This window comes from Paroedura picta, chromosome 7 (assembly GCF_049243985.1).
Source record: "Paroedura picta isolate Pp20150507F chromosome 7, Ppicta_v3.0, whole genome shotgun sequence".
NCBI lineage: Eukaryota > Metazoa > Chordata > Lepidosauria > Squamata > Gekkonidae > Paroedura > Paroedura picta.
The window spans coordinates 59630727-59653357 of record NC_135375.1 but is presented as its reverse complement, the minus strand read 5'-3'; the positions used below and the strand labels follow the sequence as shown (position 1 = coordinate 59653357).

The window sequence follows — 22631 nt, the reverse complement described above, 5'->3', positions numbered from 1 at the left end:
CTGGAAGAGAGCAAACGTTATTCCAATCTTCAAAAAAGGGAGGAAGGATGACCCGGGAAACTACAGACCAGTGAGTCTGACCTCTGTTGTGGGGAAGATAATGGAGCAGATATTAAAGGGAGTGATCTGCCAACATCTGGAGGACAATTTGGTGATCCAAGGAAGTCAGCATGGATTTGTCTCCAACAGGTCCTGCCAGACCAACCTGGTTTCCTTTTTTGACCAAGTAACAGGTTTGCTGGATCGTGGAAATTCGGTTGAAGTCATTTACTTGGATTTTAGTAAAGCTTTTGACAAGGTTCCCCATGATGTTCTGATGGATAAATTGAAGGACTGCAATCTGGATTTTCAGATAGTTGAGTGGATAGAGAATTGGTTAGACAACCGCACTCAAAGAGTTGTTGTCAATGGTGTTTCATCAGACTGGAGAGAGGTGAGTAGCGGGGTACCTCAGGGCTCAGTGCTCGGCCCGGTACTTTTTAACATATTTATGAATGATCTAGATGAGGGGGTGGAGGGACTACTCATCAAGTTTGCAGATGACACCAAATTGGGAGGACTGGCAAATACTCCGGAAGATAGAGACAGAGTTCAACGAGATCTGAACACAATGGAAAAATGGGCAAATGAGAACAAGATGAAATTTAATAAAGATAAGTGTAAAGTTCTGCATCTGGGTCAGAAAAATGAAAAGCATGCCTACTGGATGGGGGATACGCTTCTAGGTAACACTGTGTGTGAACGAGACCTTGGGGTACTTGTGGATTGTAAACTAAACATGATCAGGCAGTGTGATGCAGCAGTAAGAAAGGTGAATGCCATTTTGGGCTGTATCAACAGGGGCATCACATCAAAATCATAAGATGTCATAGTCCCATTGTATACGGCACTGGTCAGACCACACCTGGAGTACTGTGTGCAGTTCTGGAGGCCTCATTTCAAGAAGGACGTAGATAAAATTGAAAGGGTACAGAGGAGAGCAACGAAGATGATCTGGGGCCAAGGGACCAAGCCTATGAAGGTAGGTTGAGGGACTTGGGAATGTTCAGCCTGGAGAAAAGGAGGTTGAGAGGGGACATGATAGCCCTCTTTAAGTATTTGAAAGGTTGTCACTCGGAGGAGGGCAGGATGCTGTTTCTGTTGGCTGCAGAAGAGAGGACGCGCAGTAATGGGTTTAAACTTCAAGTACAACAATATAGGCTAGATATCAGGAAAAAAAATTCACAGAGTAGTTCAGCAGTGGAATAGGCTGCCTAAGGAGGTGGTGAACTCCCCCTCACTGGCAGTCTTCAAGCAAAGGTTGGATACACACTTTTCTTGGATGCTTTAGGATGCTTTGGGCTGATCCTGCGTTGAGCAGGGGGTTGGACTAGATGGCCTGTATGGCCCCTTCCAACTCTATGATTCTATGATTCTAACTCTGAGGTTGTAGCCCAGGCTTTCTCAACTAGGCTTTCAGGTTTCTTGACGACCCTGGAAGGGTTCCTAAACAGGTAAGTTAATTATTTTAATATATTTTAATTGATGTGACCATATATAGTCATGTTACCCTCCCAAATGGCCTGGAGGGGGTGAGAAGGGGTGGGGCCATCAGTGGATGTGTACACAGCTATGCTTTCCAACCATAATTTGCACCATTGAACCACTTATGTTTCAGGGGTTTCTCAACAGTAATAAAGCACGGACATTCTGATCCTGCAAACACTGTGATCCTGGGTCTGCACATGCAACAGAATGAGGAGTTAAAAGAAGAAGAATAGTTGGTTCTTATATGCTGCTTTTCTCTACTCAAGTCTCAAAGCGGCTTACATTCACCTTCAGAACAGCTTTATCAATGCGGTCAGAACAGCTTTATCAATGCTGAGGTGAGCCCAAGGTCACCCAGCTGGTTGCATGTGGGGGAGTGTGGAATCAAGCCCAGCTTGCCAAATTAGAAGTCCGCACTCCTAACCACTACACCAACTGCAATACTTCAAACTGCCCAGGGCTAGGATAATATTTATAATGCTTCTTTCTATCACAATACTAGCAAAAGAGGCGCCAGCCTATACACTTGACAGTGAGTTTTTAAGTTCCGTATTTGAAGGATTTTTGACACAAGATTTCAAAGGCCACTGTAAAATAGTATACTTTCTGTGTATATTTTCACTGATGAAATTTACAGAAATATATTGCTTTGCTAGACTTTATTTTATCCATTCCACAATGGAATTCTTTTATCCTTCTCACGAACAAGTGAAAGGCAACCCCCAAAAGTCAAAGGGTCAGAAGAAAAGGAACACTAACTGACATACAATTCACAGTATTATTATTTATTATTATTATTATTATTATTTACTTTTAGACCGCCCTTCTCCCAATAGGTCTCAGGGCGGTTTCCAACATAATAGTTAAAACACAATAAAATCCCCATAAAAACCCCAATTAAAAGTTGCATATAACATATAGCGGCGGTGGTCACAATTCTGATTTTAGTTCAGCCTGGTGGAGAGAATAATGTTCAGAAGAGGGTGGCACCAATACAATAGATCTAACCATGATCTCGATGTTAGAGATCTCAATATTGGAGTACCACAGCAGAGTTCTCCAGAGTGGAGTCTGGCGACACCATGGCACTATACAGATATTCTCAGAAAGTGAGTGGGCCCTCTCTAAGGCAAAGCTTGTTATCAGCTGTCCTCATTCAAATGAAATGATTTTCCATGGCTGGAATAGCAGCTGATGGAGGATCTGGAGAACTGATAAGAATTCCTCTCCAGGCATTCTTTGTTTTTAATCCTTCTCCCTGAGCATTGCTCCTTTTCTTTTTATGTCCTAATCCTCCTCCCTCCCCTCAGGCTTTCCTTGATTTCTTTCTATCTCCATTCTGTAATTCTTTGGAAAACTGAGGACAGAACTACTGTGTTTCACTCTGCCTCCTAAACCATGTTGTGGTAGCACTCACCATATCCCCTCAAAATTTCTAAGGTGCCTGCAAATGCAAAAAGCATTACACTGCTACCCTACATGACATATTATTCCTAGATGATAAAGATTTTTGAGCAGAAATATCCCAAACAAATTTGCAGATAAACAGTCCAATGTGAAATGGACATATGGGGGCTTTACGCACCGGGATCTTTGTTGCAAATTGGTCACTGAATGAAAAATCGCCATTTAAAATAGTGGAATTCGTCATTATGCATATCTGCCTTTGTAGTGGTATCCAGTTGCGTTTTGTAGTGTTTCCCACAGGCTTCCGGTCTCGGCAGAAATCGCTAGAAAGAATGCGCTATTGCCGAGCTCATCCCGCCCCTGGCCGTCAAGCAGCCAATGGGCAGCCGTTAGCATGCTCTCAAACAGCCCCTTTCCCTTTAAGAAAGGTTTTTAAAAAAAAAACACACACCCATTGTAACGAATCTGTGTAGATTCGTTGCAACGGAGAGACCCATCCAGCTGCCTGGGGTGTTTGAGCTGTCGTTTGATCGTGGCCACGCTGCCTCCGAGTGAAACCCCCCCCTCTCACGGGCCCGATTTTCGGCTGAATGACTGTGTAAAAAATAAAGTGACTGCTTAGTAGTGTGCTTAGTGACTGAAGGGGAGGGACTGAAGCCGGGGAAGCCTCTGTTTGAGCTGTCATTTGATCGTGGCCACGCTGCCTCCGAGTGAAAAAAAAAATCCCCCCTCCCCCCCTCTCACGGGCCCGATTTTCGGCTGAATGACTGTGTAAAAAATAAAGTGACTGCTTAGTAGTGTGCTTAGTGACTGAAGGGGAGGGACTGAAGCCGGGGAAGCCTCTGTTTGAGCTGTCATTTGATCGTGGCCACGCTGCCTCCGAGTGAAACCCCCCCCCTCTCATGGGCCCGATTTTCGGCTGAATGACTGTGTAAAAAATAAAGTGACTGCTTAGTAGTGTGTTTAGTGACTGAAGGGGAGGGACTGAAGCCGGGGAAGCCTCTGTTTGAGCTGTCATTTGATCGTGGCCACGCTGCCTCTGAGTGGAAAAAAAATCCCCCCTCCCCCCCTCTCACTGGCCCGATTTTCGGCTGAATGACTGTGTAAAAATTAATGGGAAAATACATCAGCAAACGGGCTTTTCAGTGGTTTGTGCTTAGTGACTAAAAGTGAAGGACTGAAGCCAGGGAAGCCTCTAAACAGAAAGAGGCTCGCTGGTGCGTTTATCCCCGCTCGCTCGGAGAAAAAAAAATGGCGATCGCTTCGCCGGAAGTTTGGAGAACAGGCTCAGGAGGAGGGACTTTGAAGAAACCGCAACAATGTTAACGCACAGGTCTTTTTCGCTAGTGTTGCAGATTGGTTGCAAGAGTGTAGCGCTTTCCGGAGGGTGAATCCACTTTTTGGGATTCCCCTGAAAGCGCTACAAGGAAGCGCTTTTTGCAGATTGGTTTCAGGTGTGTGGCAGATTGTCTACGACGTCGTGCGTTAAGGCAAATCAATAGCGTTTCCAATTGGCAACCATTATGCGATTTTGAAGGCGTGCAAAAAGCCCCATGGTTTTGCATAATGTTTCTCTATTTGTTTTGAACTGTTGCACCTAAATTCAAGAGAACTGATATTGAAAGCAAAATGTTTGCAATTGCCTGTTCCTAAAAGTATGTATCACAAATGAATGCAATGCAAATTCCTTGCTTTCTTTAGATTTAACACAATGGATTGCAGGTACAAGAGTAATTTCCAGAATAACTTTGTCATTACACCAAAATCTGTGTAAGGACAAAATGTGTTTTACTTGTTTAAGAAGTCTCATTACATCACATTAGCACCTCACTTCTTTTTTTGTCTGACAATAGAAAAGATGAACCAAGCAAAAAAATGCTGTGCCATACAGCTTTGAGCACAGAGATCAATTGAGAATGAATGGAATGTTGGCTGGGAATTTGACGTAGAATCAGCAGAAAGCTCTTGAAGACCAATGGTGGATGGTTCCTTCCAGTTATACAGAACCCACTACTGGGGCTAGGGTTGCACACTCCGGCACAGTTCGGCTGCTTCAGTAATCACTGAAGCCTGAGGCGACCAGCACCACGTTGCAGAGAGGAGGGGCAGTACCAGCAGTGGTGCACCACCCACTGGCCACCTTGGGCTTCAGTGATTGCTGAAGCAGCCGAACCGCGCCAGAGCACACAACCCTAACTAGGGCATAGCACTTAAATAAATGATAAAGAGGTGGGAAATAAATATAATAATAATAATAATAACAACAACAACAACAACAACAACAACAATAATAATAATAATGGCACAGAAATCAACACCCAGAAGTCATCAACACAATTTAGAAGAAGATGAGTTGGTTCTTATATGCCACTTTTCTCTACCCAAAGGAGTCTGAAAGTGGCTTACAGTCACCTTCCCTTTCCTCTCCCCACAACAGACACCCTGTGAGGTGGGTGAGGCTGAGAGAGCCTTGATATCACTGCTCGGTCAGAACAGTTTTATCAGTGCTGTGGTGAGCCCAAGGTCACCCAGCTGGTTGCATGTGGAGGAGCAGGGAATCAAACCTAGCTCTCCAGATTAGACGTCTGCACTCCTAACCACTGAACCAAGCTGGCATAGCCATACTATGACTTCTAAATAAATACTTAGATTTTAAGAAACATTTTAAAAATTAGAATATTTATAGAAACTCAGTGTCCTCTAGCTGGTATCCTCTAGCTGGTGAGATCCTAGTGACAAATAGAAGAATGGTAGGGGGAACAGTTATTTCCCAGCTCCTACCCTCCTGCATTCCTAACTGATTTTTAAAACCCTCAAATCAAGATGGAAAGAGACAAACGTATTGACATAAAAAACCCCCCTCTTAAATAGCAGCTTTGTGCAAGGTTTCCATGTGCTCGGTATGTTTATTTCTGGCAAAGCAACGTACCTCCAGATGTGCCTTATCAGTGGATAATTATAAGCCACAGAAAGCACAAACAGAAAAATCTGTATGAATAGTCTATGTTAAATTTGAAAGATCCTCTTTGCATTCTGCAAATTATATATCAGAAACAGACATGTCATTTCAAACCTTCCCCTTTCAATTTACTTTAAAAATGTGTTCTGACTTTGAACATTCACCTTTGATTGTAATTGTTTCTGAATTTCAACCTAGACATTTTTCTAACTGGAAATCAATGCAACACTAGACTCTGAGCGGCAGAACATAATGTAGCTTTAACTTTGTATAGATCTTTACAAAATACATGTCAATAAACCATCAAAGCCAAAGAACATTTGTTCCTTTCTAGTAAAACAGAAATAGTTTCAGTATATGGAGGTGATTCAAAAATGTTTCTATATTTTCCTGTTGTTGACTAATTCAGCTATAGGCATACTGAGAGGATAAAATGAGTAGAAGCATGTCTGCTATATTAGATAAAAAGCAGGGGGGAAATACTAAACAAAACAAGCAAGCAAGCAATGCCTGTTTAAAAGGACTTCTACAATTACAGTATTCTATGTAGTGGATTAGCATAGCCCACACTATACATTCAGCACTGGGGGGGGGGACTACCAATATCCCCACCACTGTGGACTAGCATGCCTGCCTAATTTTGTGAACAACAAGAAGATACCAGTGGTCTATGGATCAAAAGCTGTGTGACCATGCTTAACTGTCTAGTGTTTGTGACATTAAATCCAACCCTTTTACTGGCATTTGAAACCATATAATTATTTCTTATATAAACTAGTTAACTAATGTCAAACATCATTCAGCTGCAAGGTTACTAGGACCACTGTGGAACTTGCAATAGAGGCCTATGTAGAATTACTCCACTATAAACCCATTAACTTGGATTGCAGTAATTCGACATAGCAGTCATAATGTTAATAACCTCCTTTGAAAATCTGACATACACAAACAGGATCCCTCAGATCTAAATGATCAATACAATAACCCACATGGAACCCCAGAGACAACATACTGGCAATATGCCTTTGAAAAAATTATCTGAAAGATAGCATTCTGGAATAATGTTGCACTACTTCTTCAGTGACTGATTTATAGCATGGTCATAAGAATCTGCAAATAGGCCAGTATGTGAAATGAACTACTGACCTTTGGTGCTAAGCAATGAAAATGGGTTGATGGCCAAATTTGATATGGTAGATACATTTCATTATTATGTTCTCCAGTGAGGTTTGACTAACAAAGGTATTTGTGTAAAAGGCCAATTCAGTAATTACACAGCTTGTATCACAGGACACAGTGCAGTGTCATTCATATTAATTCTTCTGCCTCATGAGAGCTTGTAGAAATGGAAACTAAGAAGCATACCATGCAATCTCAACAACTGCAATACCATGCAACCTCATGTGAAGTTGTATGCTTAACAACCTGATACACAAGATCAAAGTATACAGTTTAAGTATGTGCATGAAATAAAAGCAATTGTGTTGATCAATACTAAAACAAAAATACAAGCATCCTTCTGCTTTAATAAAAAAAAAACCCTCAGCAAATAAGACAAAAAATTGAAACATCTAGGCCACTTAGCTTATGGTCAGTTTGAAATTCTGTTACTAGGCACGTCCCTGCCAACCCTTTCTGATCCAGTGTAAGAGCTCATCATATGATGCCAGTGTGAGAGACTTAGGAACCTCATCCCAAATACTTTTCATTAGTATAGTGAGTGATGATAAAAAGAATGGGTTGGAGTCAGTATTGTATTTACTACACTTCTCAAAATGGAATAAGCTCAACCATAAACCCGGCGACAGAGCTCCGTTTTGTAGGCCCTGCGGAAAGATGTCAAAACCCGCATGGCCCGCAGCTCACCCGGGAGCTCATTCCACCAGGTAGGGGCCAGGACCAAAAAGGTCCTGGCCCTGGTTGAGGCTAGGTGCACTTCCCTGGGGCTGGGAACAACCAATAGGTTTCCCCTCACAGAGCATAAGGCCCTACGGGGTACATAGGGTGGTAGTGGTCCCGCAGGTATGTGGGGCCAAACCTGTGTCTAGCCTTGACGGTTAAAACCAACACCTTGAACTGAATCCAGGCAGCAATGGGCAACTAGTGCAGCTGCCTCAGCACAGGCTGGATGTGGGCCCTCCAAGGTGTCCCAGTGAGGACCCTAGCAGCTGCATTCTGCACTAAATGAAGTTTCTGGATTAAGGACAAGGGTAGGCCTGAATAGAGCGAGTTACAGGAATCTATCCTGGAGGTGACCATCGCATGGATCACTGTGGCCAAGTGTTCGGGGAACAGGTAGGGCGCTAGTAGCCGGGCCTGGCAAAGATGGAAAAATGCCTGGCCTGCTACTCTTTTGACCTGTGCCTCCGTAGTCAGGGCGGCATCAATGGTCACCCACAAATTCCTGGCTTGGGGCTTACCCTGCCAAGGTGGGTAAGCGCGCTTCCTGATCCTGCCCCCTACTTCCCAGCCACAGGACCTCTGTCTTGGAGGGGTTGAGTTTCAGGCAACTCTGCTCAAACCATTCAGACACTACTTCCAAACATCTGGCAAATGGTTCCAGGGGGGAGTCCGGGCGGCTGTCCATAAGGAGATAGAGCTGGGTGTCATCAGTGTACTGATGGCAACCCAGTCTATAACTCCACACCAGCTGTGCCAGAGGGCGCATGAAGATGTTAAACAATGTAGGGGACAGAACCGTGCCCTGTGTGACCCTGCAAGAGAGTGTATAAGGACGCGAGAACTCCTCCCCCACTGCTACCCTCTGGGTCCAGTTCTGGAGAAAGGAGCGGATCCAGCACAAGGCTGTGCCCCTTACCCCCGTGCTGGTGAGGCGGTGGACCAAGAAGTCATGATCCACAATGTCAAAGGCCCTCGATAGGTCCAGAAGAACCAATACAGCTGACCCACCTCTATCCAGCTGGCGACGGAGGTCATCCAATAGATCAACCAACACCATCTCCACCCCGTGGCCAGGACGGAAGCCAGACTGATATGGACCGAGTGCCGAAGTTTCCTTCAACTTAACATCTTAACACCACTGAACCAATGACCTTGCAGACCACAGCAGGTTGAACCTATTCAATGGCACAGCTTCGATTTCACATAAAGGGGGATTCTAAATTAGATGTACTATCCCAGTAGGTTTTTGAGGCTGTGAAAGAAAGCTCATGGAAAGATATACTGCAACAATGAGGGGGAAAGTAAAGGTGTTGCTAGAAAATATTAGGAAAGTAAAATGGAAACAGAAAACAGCAATAACCACATGCATTAATATTTTTAACTAGTTGTATCAAAATACATTTTTATATAAATGGTACAGTTGAGTTCTACACAGGCTGTTTATCTTCTATCAAAAAAGATTCCTAAGAACTGAGTGGCTGCTGGGCTTGCAGTAGTCAGATGCACACCTAACAGCACAGGACAGCTTCTCCAACTGGTCACCTAATGTAATTGCACTCTTCTTCATGATGAAAGAACTGATTGATTATCCTTTTAATCACACCAAAACAGGGATAGATTCAAATGGGTTGGTCTGAAATAACACAATAAAATCAGAGTCCAGTAGCACCTTTAAGATCAACAATGATTTATTCAAGGTGTGAGCTTTCGAGCTTGCAAGCTCTCTTCCTCAGACTATGAACTGACCATCATGACAATGGTAAAGCAAAAATTAATTCTGTTAAATTAGTAAACTGTGTCACACATCCAAATATAGCCATATGATAATTCTTTACCAAAACAGCCAATCAGTCCCTTCAAATTCAGTGAACTGAATTCAAATCTTTGTTGGTCTTAAAAGTGCTACCGGACTCTGATTTTATTGTACCAAAACAGGGGATGTGGAAACACCTCAGGATAAAAGCCAGACAAGAGGAAGAACTGCTAAAGGTATTATTCTCATTTTGTAGGTACACTACTTTACATTATTAAATGTTACGTATGATTTATTACAAATTCAAAAATCACAATAGGCAACTAATTTTTTGTAACTCACAGTAAAGATGAATAATAACTGAAGAAAAATTTTTATATATCACGCTCTGTAGCATCATAGAATTTGATCCAGGAAGGGTAATGTCAATAATGCCAACAGCATAGAGAAATGTATAGATAAAGAGTGGGGGTGACCATGCTCAAATCTTGAGACTTTCCCTCAACTCTTGGAAAAGATTGGTTGCTATATTGTATAATGTGTGATAATAAATTAACTCACCTATCAAATTAATGTCCTCCAACTTACTAATATTTTCCTTGGTTGCACTCTTGCTGGCATACCGTCAATTATCAACGTCTATAACTCCTCAAACAAAGGAGCCACTGTAGATTTGTAATTCAGCTGCCAATCCAATTACTTTAACTGTGAAACGCAAGCTACTTAGGTTGCTGAATCACAGCCTTTCACTGAAATTCTTCCCTCCCCCAACATCTGCAGCTCCTGGCAACAGACATCAAAAAAAAAGCAAAGGGTGTTGAAATGTCTACAAAGAGGCAGTTACTGCTACAGTTAGCACATCCCTTTCATAGTGATGCATGGATAGGACCTCCACTGTCTCTGCTACTTACAGTTCCTGTCTGAAATAAAAACAAGACCAAATGGGCAAGGCTGAAGTCTTCCTGTTTAAATTATAAGATAAACACACACACACACACACACACACACAGAGGGAGGCATTTTGCTTCCTTAAACAAGCAAAGCTAATGATTTCAGTGTTTATTTATTTATTTATTTTATTCTCACTGAAGAAAACACTTCTGCATTTCTCACATTCTGAATTCAAAGTAATGGTCAGTTTGCAGCATGAAAATCTTCAAGACTGGAGCTAAATTGCATCATGTACACATAAACTGAAATGAAATCTCATTAAAGGGTTTTGAATCTAACAGCAATGCCAACTTTCAAAGAAAGCCAGCTTTCCAAGAAGAAGCCATCCAGAACTGGTGACAAAAAGTCATTTTCTGAAGTCAAGGTCTCCTTGATTATTCCTAAGCATGCATGTCATCAAAACTTTGCTCCCATAAATCTATTTATTCCCGTTTACTTTCAACCCTTTCATGCCTGAATAGTGCATCCCTCACTTTTTTATCCCACCATTTCTCTAAGAAACTCAAGTTGACTTCTATTTTTCTTCGTCTTCAATTTTATCCTCACAACAGCCCTACGAAATTAGACTGACCTAGGGGACTGTCCCAAGGTCACTTAGTGAGGCTTTCTTTATCTTACCAGAATTTTTTTAAAAATTAAAACCTATAACATATGTGGTTCAGTAAATGCTAGCTTTATATTTGGGATCTAATAACTTGTATAGTAAGATGACCAGTTTCAAGACAGTAGGAATTTTCCGCAGAACAAAAACGTAAGATAAGCTGCCAATTTCTGAAATGCAGATTTAGTCTTCCAACAGGACAGCAGAGACAGTATATTGTGGTAAAAATAAACAGGAGCCTTGTGGCACTTTAAAGACTAACTAAATGGTATGTCAGCATAAGATATTTTAACTCATGAATGTTTAAGCTGAATACAATTTAGATCAAGGGTAGTCAAACTGCAGCCCTCCAGATGTCCATGGACAACAATGCTGGCAGGGCTCATGGGAATTGTAGTCCATGGACATCTGGAGGTCCACATTTTGACTACCCCTGATTTAGATAGTCTTTAAGATGGCATAAGATTGCTGTTTATTCTTCAGTTTTTGCTGACTTCTTTGTTTCTCTTTGTTGAGCTGTCTGAGCAAGACAGAAAAACTTCTGGACAAATGGACCTTCAATCAGGATAATGACTATACTTGCTGCTGCCTAGGCAACCAGACTGGCCTTCAAACAACTACAGTAACAGGAAGTCCTGCTAGAAAGAATACACTGGGGGTTTAATCACATTATAATGCCCTCATGAACAGGACCTGTTGACATATGTGACTTGAGAGTTCTTTGATATGTCCTTGTATTATTTTTCCCATATCCAAACCTACAGTGGCCTCATTTTTATGTTAGCTGGAGAGCAAAAAGGTTACCTGGATGCCTTTTGCATGAAGAAGTGCCCATCATGCCATCACAGGACCCTAGTGCAGCCTTTCTCAACTTTTTTACTGTTGAGAAACTCGTGAAACATCCTTCAGGCTTTCAGAAACCACCTTTCGAGGCAGCATATTCCATCTACAAACAGCCCTCACCATGAGAAAATGCTTTCTAATCTTTAAGTAGAACCTCCTTTCCCATAATTAGAACCCATTGCTCCTAGTCCTTGTCTCAAAGGCTACAGTAAACAATTCGGCCCACTCACGCAGCTGTCATATCACCCCTTGCCCTCCTGTTCTCCAAGCTACACTGACACAACTCTGTCAAGCTTTCCTTGGCCCATTACTCCGCGCTGCTGCCATGCCGTTGCCCCGATGCCCCACCGTTCCCCATGTATGCACGGGGGCATGGCGTATGGGGCTCCTCCAGCATAGCACGCTCACATGTGCTTTGCGCTGTGGCCAGGAAGCCCAGGATGCTGCCAGGCAGGGTAAGTGGCAGCGGCCGGGGGGAGAAGTGGGGAGAGGCCAGGGGGAGTGGGAGGGGTCGGTCCCCCAACACATGCTATGGCGGGGGCAGGAGGATGCCCCTGCAGGCTCCGCAGAGCCCACAGGGGCGTGCAGTGTCCCTACAGGGACACTGTAGGTTGGGGCTGGGCGGGCCAAAAGGCCCGCGCTGTCAATTAATGCACAGCGCCAGCCCACCCCAGCCCCTGCAGGCACTTGCGGTATCCCAGCAGGGGCTGGTGCAGTCCGGCACCATGCATAAACACCAGCACCGGGTGTTTCGGCCCGCCCGGCCCCAACCTACAGTATGCCTGTAGGGATACCACACACCCCTGCATGCTCCATGGAGCCAGCAGGAGTACCCCCCCCTGCCCCCACCGTAGCATACGGTGGGAGCCAGGCCCCTCCCCACTCCCCCCCCTGTCGATGCCACTGAGGGCAGGATCCTGGGCTTCCCGGCCCCGGCACAGCGCGTGTGCACGCACTACGTCAGGGCGTCTGCATACACCGGGGAGCCCCGCCCCCGTGCATACACAGGGAATGGCAGGGAAAGTTGCAACAACACACCGGCTGCCCGACGTAGCGGCCACAATGCATAATAGGTCTATAAGTTTTGTCGATCCCCAACTTATTTTATCCTAAAGTTCATCCTTATCTCCTGCCTTACCCTCATTAGCTATAAAACAAAACAAAATCAGAGTCCAGTGGCACATTTAAGACCAACAAAGATTTATTCAAGGAGTGAGCTTTCAAGTGGAAGCACTCTTGAACTGACCATTATGACAGGGAGAATATGTTAGCTATGTTTGTATTATGGAATTTGTTACCAACAGATTGTGAACATTCAATAACTAGCTGGCTGTTGCAGGGTAACTCATACATTCCCTGGAAAACCAGGGAATGGTTTTCCTTGTCATATCATGCCTTGCCCTGGACTTTTAAACAAATAGCAACAATAAAACCCTCTTTATTTCATCTGACTTTTCTCTTCAGCTTTATTTCATTTCTGGTGCTTTTCTTACTCCATATTTGTTTCTAGGGTAGAATGAAAACCTCCAGGGGCGGAAGAGAATAGCTCGGGATATTACTTTCTGTGCAAAAGTAGTTCTCTTTAAAGAAAAAGTAGGGCTCCTGGATAAGTTCTTTCCTGTCCTTGGCAGCACTCTTTCCTGCTGATCTGCATGTCAACACCTCTTTTCTACCTACAGCCAAATAGTCCATCAAGAATGATGAAAAGAAACAATCCAGTTTGTAAAAAGGGCAGTCTTCATCCCCAAGTTAAATCCCAGGATAGACCTGACACTGATAGCCAGCTAAAGCAAACTTTGGCTCGGTGTCATTTTAAACAAGAGAGCAATATGTTTGGATGGATGGGAGGGAAATTTTATAAAAGAACATACAGCAGATACTGTGAGTTGTACATGTCAAAATCAGCAAGACCACAGGACGGAAGTCTCTGTGCATGAAGAAAAACATGCACAAGATGTGGCAGAAAGGTCTTTGGGAATTTATACATTTGGCACCTTCCATCTCTTTTACTTTTGGTTTGTTTATAAGCTGGTTTCTTATAAAATGCTGTAATTCCATTACTTCAAAACATGTGAGACTTGTGAAAGAGGAAGAGGTGCCTGTTGGTTTCCCTGCATTTTAGAGCCATCTTTGGTATAGTATATATGCCTTTCAGATACATAGACAATGAGCGGCTTTCTGTATATGTTTGGAAAGCTCTGTTCTATAAATAGTGCAGAAGAATGGTTTGGGTGTGATTACCCATTTCTTTTAATCTTAAACATGGCGAGTTCTCAACACAGAATAAAAATTTCACAGATGCCTAACCCTTTTCTCCCCTTCATCACTTACTGTTGTGAGACTTAAATTGTTTTGAATGGATGTATATGGAACTTCAAGTTGCCAAAAGTTTTAAGCCTGAGAAAGATTCTTTAAAATGAATTTAGTAATAGCTTGCTGCCACCCACATTTAATTCTTTGAATTGTCAGACGGTGACATTTTCTTGTCATTAATGAATTACTGTAGCCATGTATTCATCACAGTGTGCTCTGGATTTCTGCGATAGCTCTGTTTTTGAGGACCAAGCAGAGAACGTCCACTTGATGGATGCCTTCCTTGGTTTACTATAGGCAGAAAATGGCCCATATTTTAACTAGCCTGAGGCTATTTTCACAGTAGATTAAAATACTCTATATCTCCTCCTGTGTTTAAGAGCACTGTTTGGTAGGAAATTGTCAATTTAGATACAAAATACTCAAACACTAAACGTTAAGTTACATTTATATATTGTTTGAGGTACTGGGCTTTTTATGCAGTTGAATACCTTGGAGCATTTGAATTTCCATTTAGATGAGGTCTGGAATGATAGCAGGTCAGGTGACTGTGACAAAAAAGCTGAGTTGCTATTTGCTTTCTTATGTGAAAGAAAAAAACACACAAGTTTGACAAGAGATATAGTGCACGTAGACATTGAGATAACTACTCAAGTGTTCAGCCCAGCAGGGCACTATTTTAGTATTTTATAGACTTTACACACTCTGTGCACTTTGGGAATTCTTGGCAGTTACTGAAAGGGCTTTAGAACAATTCAGAGGATTATAAAAAGGATATATGCTAGGGCTGTTGTTGGCATAAATTTACAAGGGATCCAATAATGTGTCTAAAACTAGGGGACATTAGGAAGCTTTTCTAGCACTGGCATGTCCATTTATCCTTTTTAAAAATACTAGTGCCAGAGTTTCACCAACTCAATGTTGACTTGATATCAAGGTATCCTTAAATATGGCAGCATGTCTTTGAGATATGTTGCTGTAAGGCTTAGTTGACCTTGGCTGATTCTGCACGGCCAGAAAAGGCTGGGAAGGCACTCGTGTTCTGAGCCTAAGCAGCCATTCTGTGTCCTTGTCACAGTGTTTATCTATAAAACATGATATATGTAAAAGTCACCTAGCCATGCTAGATTGGAGATATGAAGGAAATAGATGAACAAAGCAAGGTCAGTAAGAAATGCATTAGACCTTTCAATTTCAATATTTGTGGTACAACTCTAGAAATAATACCTTCAGCTGATAGTGAATCTTTCAGATATATCTTATTTTTTATTTATTATTACATTTCTATACCACCAACTCCCAGACTGGCCAGCTTGTGGTGGTTCACAACACACATTCAGCTGGATTGTAAATTAAACTTTTTATCTCAGTGACTATGTAGACAGTTGGGATGGGATGAGAAAGGTGGGAAAGGTATTTATAATGCTGTCACTTTCTTAGTAATAAAGATAACTGGTAGCACTATTAAGATTAGAAGTTTTCTGTAAGATTTCTGCAGCTTATTTTCAGGAGCTATCTTCCAGGTTGAAGAATCTGCACCTGTAATGATCATGATCCTCCCAATTTGGGAGCTAGAGCAAAATGAGTGAAAGAAAATGATAATGTAATGTTTTGTGGAAGTATTGTGCAGAAATGCAGAAATATTATAAAAAATTATTTTAAAAAATTATAAAACAGCTGCAGGGGTTACCAGTTGAACACCAGATCAGAATTAAGGTTTTGGTAATCACCTTCAAGGTCATATGTAGTCAGGGGCATGAGTACCTGTGGGACCGCCTCAGTGATTACACCTCCAGAGAGCACTACGCTCTACAAGTTCCAACAAGCTGGTGACCCCTGGCCCCAGGGAGTCTTGCTTGGCCTCAGGCAGAACTAGGGCTTTCTCTGTCCTAGCTCTCACGTGTTAGAACGAGTTCCCAGAAGAGATCAGGGTTCTGCCAGAGTTAAAACAGTTGCTCAGAGCCTGCAAAAGCCATCTGAGCCATATGGGAGGGCAGTATATAAGTGTAATAAATAAAATAAAAAATACTGCCCCATGATTCTGGTACTTATCAGGGAGATTTAAATTTGCTGTTTTAAAGCAGCAAATATGTTTTCTGCAACACCTATTCTAAGAAAAGGACAATATATCCATGTAATGAAAATTATTCTCAATCTCTGCCATTCAGTGGCTCAGCATTTTATATTTCTTTTGCTTATTTATACTGCTGAGATTTTCTTACATATTTTTGTCGTGTCTTTTGAAAAGTTGGAACACTGTGATGTTTAGGAAGAGTGAACATACCCTACCCCATGAAGGCTGTCACTTAAGAAAAGCGATCTTTATAACGGGATAATTGCTAACTAATCAGTGCATCACAGCAACTTGTTCAATAGGGTTATTTGGCTCCAAGGAATCTCTGGGTTACCTATTTGGAGAACGTAATAAAATTAGTAATTCAGAAATGAAATTTAATTTTTTTTTAATTACTTATATAATTAAACATTTAAAACTGTTTTGGTCACATTGACCAAAACAAAACAAATGTGAATATAGAAGAACATGATTTTGTTTTTCCTTAAAGATTTAATTGCAATAGCACAAATCTTACTGATATTTTATTTATTTTTAGCCTTTTTAACAGAAAAAGAAAACCTGAAATATTATTTGCTCACCAGATATATGGAGTGTAAGTCTCATAAATTATTATTTTACAGTGTTTTTGGAGGCTGCTTTTGTTTTGTTTTTGCAGCCAGAAGCATTAATCAATCTTGCAATAATGTCATGGATAATTATTATGCTACTTAGTGTGCTTTGAGCTGCAGGTGTCTCTAGTGCTGCTTTTGGATGCATTTAAGGCTCAGGGAGTGAAATGTGCATGGAATGTCCCCTCGTTGTCAGAAAGTATTTTTATTTGGTGCAGGACTTAACTAACAGTTACCATCTATTGGAAGGCTAATGAACATTTGATTCTCTGTGTAATTTAAATTCATAAACTCCTGGGTTTTACCTAAGCGCTTTCTAGACTAACCTTGGTAACTGGTACAGTTTTTATAAATAAATGTGTGCAATGATAATCTAAGCAGTTAATTTAATGCCATGACAATAAATAAGGGCTTTTGATCTTGTTTCCCCCCAAAAAACTACATAGTGATAACTACTTTGCTTCCCCTAAAATTACTGAAATACCCTGCATGCTCAAAAAACAAAACAGCAAGCACTGGTACTGTTGGATTATCTGTGAAGACTGGTAGGAGAAGAAGCTGGTTTTTCTTGTCAAATTGTCACTTTCTCAGTCCTTGTTAATGCTAACAACCATTCTGCTGGATGAGTTTGACAGAATTTGTGTCTGATGGGCTAGATGGCAAGTTGAGTGATATCCCAATAAACATGGTAACATGGAGAAAGCATATTTGCCTAGCAGGATGGCGCATTTCAGTCCGCTGAAGAAAGGAGCAACACAACTAATTTAGGAATAAAATAGGCCACAGCTTTATTTCAACTCCAACTGAAGCATTGGCATGACATGAGGAGGAATCCAACTAATATGATCAGTGGACCCTTCTGTCTAGGCATCATCCTGGAGTGTGGCTCCCCTTGCCATCTGAAGCCCTCCCTGGGAAGATGGCTTAATGGGGACCCAAAGGCATAAGCCTCTGTCTAGCTCCCCAAACCACCTGGTAATGCAAGCCTGTCTTCCCAGCTGGGTTGGCAGCCTGCTCACATATGCACTGCCTCTTATGGAGACCCCAAGAAAGGAGAGACCGATTTACAGACCGGTTTCCCCCAAAAGGATCCTCCTGTCAACTGTGACATAGTAAACAATGGAAAAACCCGAACAAGTGTTAAACAGTTATTTGATTAAATAACCATAACATACTGCATAGGGTGGGGTGGGTGGGAAGCTTCCTACTGTGGCGCTGGGGAGAAAAAAGGCCAAGGGCTCACAGAAATGGTGCATCAGAATGATGCATCTTTGCTCCTGTGGGCTCGCACCTCCACCATGGCAACTTGAGGCCTCAGGTAAGGCAAAGCCCCAAATGGCAAAATTGCATCAATATGCAGCTTACAAAGGAATGAGACTGTTGATCTGATCTGTATTAATGAGACATGATGTGTGTGGGTGTGTATATATTGCTGTTGTTCAATACCAATCTGCAAAAACAAAGCACCACGAGAGAGGTCCAGTTGCTGTCCAGGACTTCATTTTCCCATTGAGGCCAGCTGCGTGCCTATAAACCTCTGATCTGGCAGGAGCTGAAGAGAGCAATAGAGAAAAGGACTCCCAAGTGTGGCTTGATTTCAAGAGTTCAGAATTTATAAAGCTAGTTAATAATGTGTATGATGAACCTCCCTCTGATTTAGAGAATCAGGTTTGATTTCCCACTCCTCCACTGGCAACCAGCTGAGTGACCTTAGGGTGATCACAGTTCTCTCAGAGCTCTCTCAGCTTCACCTATCTTGCAGGGTATGTTTTGGGGGACAGAAGAGTAAGGTTTTATAAGCTATTTTGACTTTTTTTGGGTAGTAAAAAGTGAGGTACAAAATCCCAACTCTTCTTCTTATGTGGCTTAGCTACCTTTCATTCTTGGTTAGTAAGGCTAGGTGTGGCGGACAGGCTAGGTTATGCCTCTCCAAGAGCAACCAGTGAGAGCTGATGGAATGTTGAAAGCGGGAGGCTTGGAGGACTGCAGTTGAGAAGGACAGGAGCAGCAGGGAAAGGATGGCCACATAGGAGTGAAAAGGGGTGTTCTGGCTGTGTAGAACAACTGCTAAAGGATCTCAATTGTAGGAACAGAATTTCTATTTCAAAGTTCAATGGAAGTGAAACATTTCTTATACTTTCCTTTCCTTAATGTTTTGTGATGTCCTGACAAGGACCCATTATGCACGGGTCGGAGTGCCTGCGCTGGCAGCAGCAGGGCAGCGGGGAAAATCCCTGATTATGCATGCCCCCACCACCAGCTCGGGCATGGCCCGGCCCAGGACCACGGAAGGCGGCAGGGGGGTTGCATAAACAGGGATTTTCCCTGATGCCCTGCCACTGCCAGCGCGGGCATTCTGGCCCATGCATAATGGGTCATAGGGAGCGACCATTGGACTTACTGAAGAGGGTCATTCTCCCCTGGAATACAGAGGACATCTGCAAGGATGGGTTCTCCCTTCGGCTTCTCAGGGAGGCAGGGGTTAATTAAAACATCCTCCCTCACTTCCTGTCCTGCGTGCAGCGTCTCATTCCCCAGTCTAGACACTCCGAAAGCCATAGAGTAGAATAACTGAAACTAGAACTTATTAAATGTAAACATATTAATTACCTTAATTTGTAAACTTTTTTGTTACAGAAAGAACAGGAAGGAAAGAGGAAATATGCTGCCTTTCGCTAGGCTTACCTGTCTCTTGCTACCTGAAATGTTTCATGTTCCGGAATCAGATCGGGAGGGCCAGATGTCCTCCGTATTCCAGGGAAGAATGACCCTCTTCGGTAAGTCCAATGGTCATTCTCCCCCTGGATCAGAGGACATCTGCAAGGATGGGCCCTTCTAGAGCCTAATATACCCGGGTGGGTACTTTAGACTGGTTCCAGAACATGTTGCCAGACTCGCTTGCCAAGAGCAGCGACAGCTAAACTGTATTGATCAATCCCGTAATGCCTGGTAAGCGTGGCAATAGATGACCACATTACCACTTTATAGACTTCTAAAACTGATGCTCTGTTTGCGAAAGCTGCATTAGTAAATGCCCTGTGAGTGGGTTGTGCAGTGATCCCTGTATGTATTGACAAAGTAAGTAATTTGTATGTCTCAGCTATGTAGGTTCTCAGAATTCTAATGATCACTGCTAGTGATCTTTTGTCCAATATTCAGAGAAGCTACTGAAAGGAGAAAATTGTCAGATCTTCTTATGCTTTCTGTGCAAATTAGATGAGTGTTAAGAGTTCTTTTATTTTTATTTTATTTTTATTTTATTTTATTTTCCTGGGCTCCAAGATCACTGCAGATGGGGACTGCAGCAAAGAAATTAAAAGACGCTTGCTCCTGGGGAGGAAAGCTATGGCAAATCTAGACAGCATCCTAAAAAGCAGAGACATCACCCTGCCAACAAAAGTGCGTTTAGTCAAGGCTATGGTCTTCCCAGTTGCAATGTATGGCTGCGAAAGTTGGACCATAAGGAAGGCCGAGCGTCAAAGAATTGAGGCTTTTGAACTCTGGTGCTGGAGAAGACTCTTGCGAGTCCCTTGGACTGCTAGGCGAACAAACTGGTCAGTCCTAGAGGAGATCAGCCCTGACTGCTCTTTAGAAGGCCAGATCCTGAAGATGAAACTCAAATATTTTGGCCACCTCATGAGAAGGAAGGACTCCCTGGAGAAGCGCCTAATGCTGTGAGAGATCGAGGGCAAAAGAAGAAGGGGACGACAGAGAATGAGGTGGATGGATGGAGTCACTGAAGCAGTAGGTGCAAACTTAAATGGACTCCAGGGAATGGTAGAGGACAGGAAGGCCTGGAGGATCATTGTCCATGGGGTCGCGATGGGTTGGACACGACTTCGCACATAACAACAACAACAAGAGTTCTCAGAACCTCTAATTGTGCCATTCTCATTCTGTCGGATGTTTTAGATCCAGTCAGACTAATGGAAGAATGATTTCTTGTGAACTGTGTACTATGGTGTCTATCTTAGACCTGACGGTCAGTTCTAGGCGTAGCACTGCCTTATCCTTGTGAAGGATACATAAGTCTGATCCTTTGGATAAGACTTCCAATTCTGACGTGCATTTTTCTGATGTGATGGCTGTGAATATCACTTTTATACCCAAGTTTTTTTAACAAAGTCTTGTGACAGGCTCAAATTGAACCTTTGTCAGAGCTTGTAAGACCACATTCAGTTTCCATGTAGGGGAACTATGTATCTGTGGCAGGGCTTCACGGTTTCCCCCTTCGAGAAACCGAACAATGTGTGGAGGCTTTAAAGTCTGTGGACAAACAGTCACAATTTCTGTTATTTGTCTTCTTAAGGTGGCTGGTTTTAACCCTGAGCCACCATGTCTTGTAGGAAGTTAAAAATCACTGTTACTGAAAGCTTTAGGAAAATACACTTTCTTTCTTCTTCCTCATCTCACAACGGCCCTCCTGGTGACATTGTAAAATCTAATATTTTAAGCTCTCCTGGAAGCTAGGATTATTCCTAAAACTTCCTGTAAATACCCGGCATCAGTTAGATGTCTCCGTCCAATATCCAGATGATCATTCTCATCCAGTCTGGATCAGGATACCAGAAGGGACTCTGGTGTAGTAGGCCTGGCATCTATGGAAGCTTGAATTGTGGTTCCGCTGTCAGTTGTAGTACAGTTGAGAATCAGGGTCTCCTGGGTCAGTATGATGCCACCAGGATGCCTGCTACTTTCTGTTGATTGTTTTTGCATAGGAGCAAGGACATTATAGGGATCGGCAGGAATGCAAAAGCAGCCCTTCTGGCCAGTCCAATGTCGGGACATCTATGATTTTTTTCTTTTCTTTTGTTTTGTCTTTGTTTTTGCTTTATATGATGGAATCTGTGCATAAATTAGTCTTCAGCAACCACTCTCCTTCTCGCAGGTCCTGCACCTTAGCCAGTTTGCCTGTATATTTAGGATTCCCTTGATGTGTTCTGCCTGACTTGATAGGAGATTCTTTTCCGACCACTCTAGAATCCTGGCTACCTCCTTCAGAAGACTCTGGACTGGGAACCCCCGTTTGTTGAGGTAGGCTCTGGTCCCTATGTTGTCCATCCATATCAGAAGGTGTCTGTGCATGACCCACTGCTTGAAGTGTTGTTTTGCCAATGAGATGGCTCTCACTTCTTGCATGTTGACTGTTAGGGGTACCCCTTCCTTCATCCAGGAGCCCTGGACAGTCACTCACGAAGGGGCGAACTAGCCTATTGCAAAGGCACAACAATGAGTCTAGTCCAAGACAGCCTCTCCACCAACCTTTCAGACTCACATCTGTGAAAATTTGAAACTGTCAGAACACTGAGCAAAAAAACTCTCCTGGGTGAGATTGTTTCTTTTGCCCCACCAGGTGAGACTCTATTCCAACTGAAGTTCGGTCTTGACTGATCTGTCTTGTCCTACTATTATGAGGGAATGGAATGGCCTGAGGAATTTTTGTATCCCCTTTGTATGTCATTTGGAGACATCTTTATTCACCATTAATAGGCTCTGCGCGCTTTCCAGCGTCAGCAGTGACATGTTCTTCTTCATCAGCTCCCTGATAACGTTCTGCGTTTTGAGGAACTTTCCCTCCCCCCCTGGAAGAACTTCTTTTGTAGCGTATCTATGATTACCCCCAAGTGGAGAATCGACTGTGTTGGTGAAAAAATCCCTTACTCTTGTTGACCATGGAACCAACATCCTGT

The 22631-nt window shown here is 42.8% G+C and overlaps 1 protein-coding gene across 3 annotated transcripts in view; it reads right to left on the bottom strand.

The window, feature by feature from the left end:
• ROR2 (receptor tyrosine kinase like orphan receptor 2) overlaps window positions 1-22631 on the bottom strand; it is a 161347-nt gene that overhangs the window by 53875 nt on the left and 84841 nt on the right. The gene's annotated exons all lie outside the window — the stretch shown is intronic.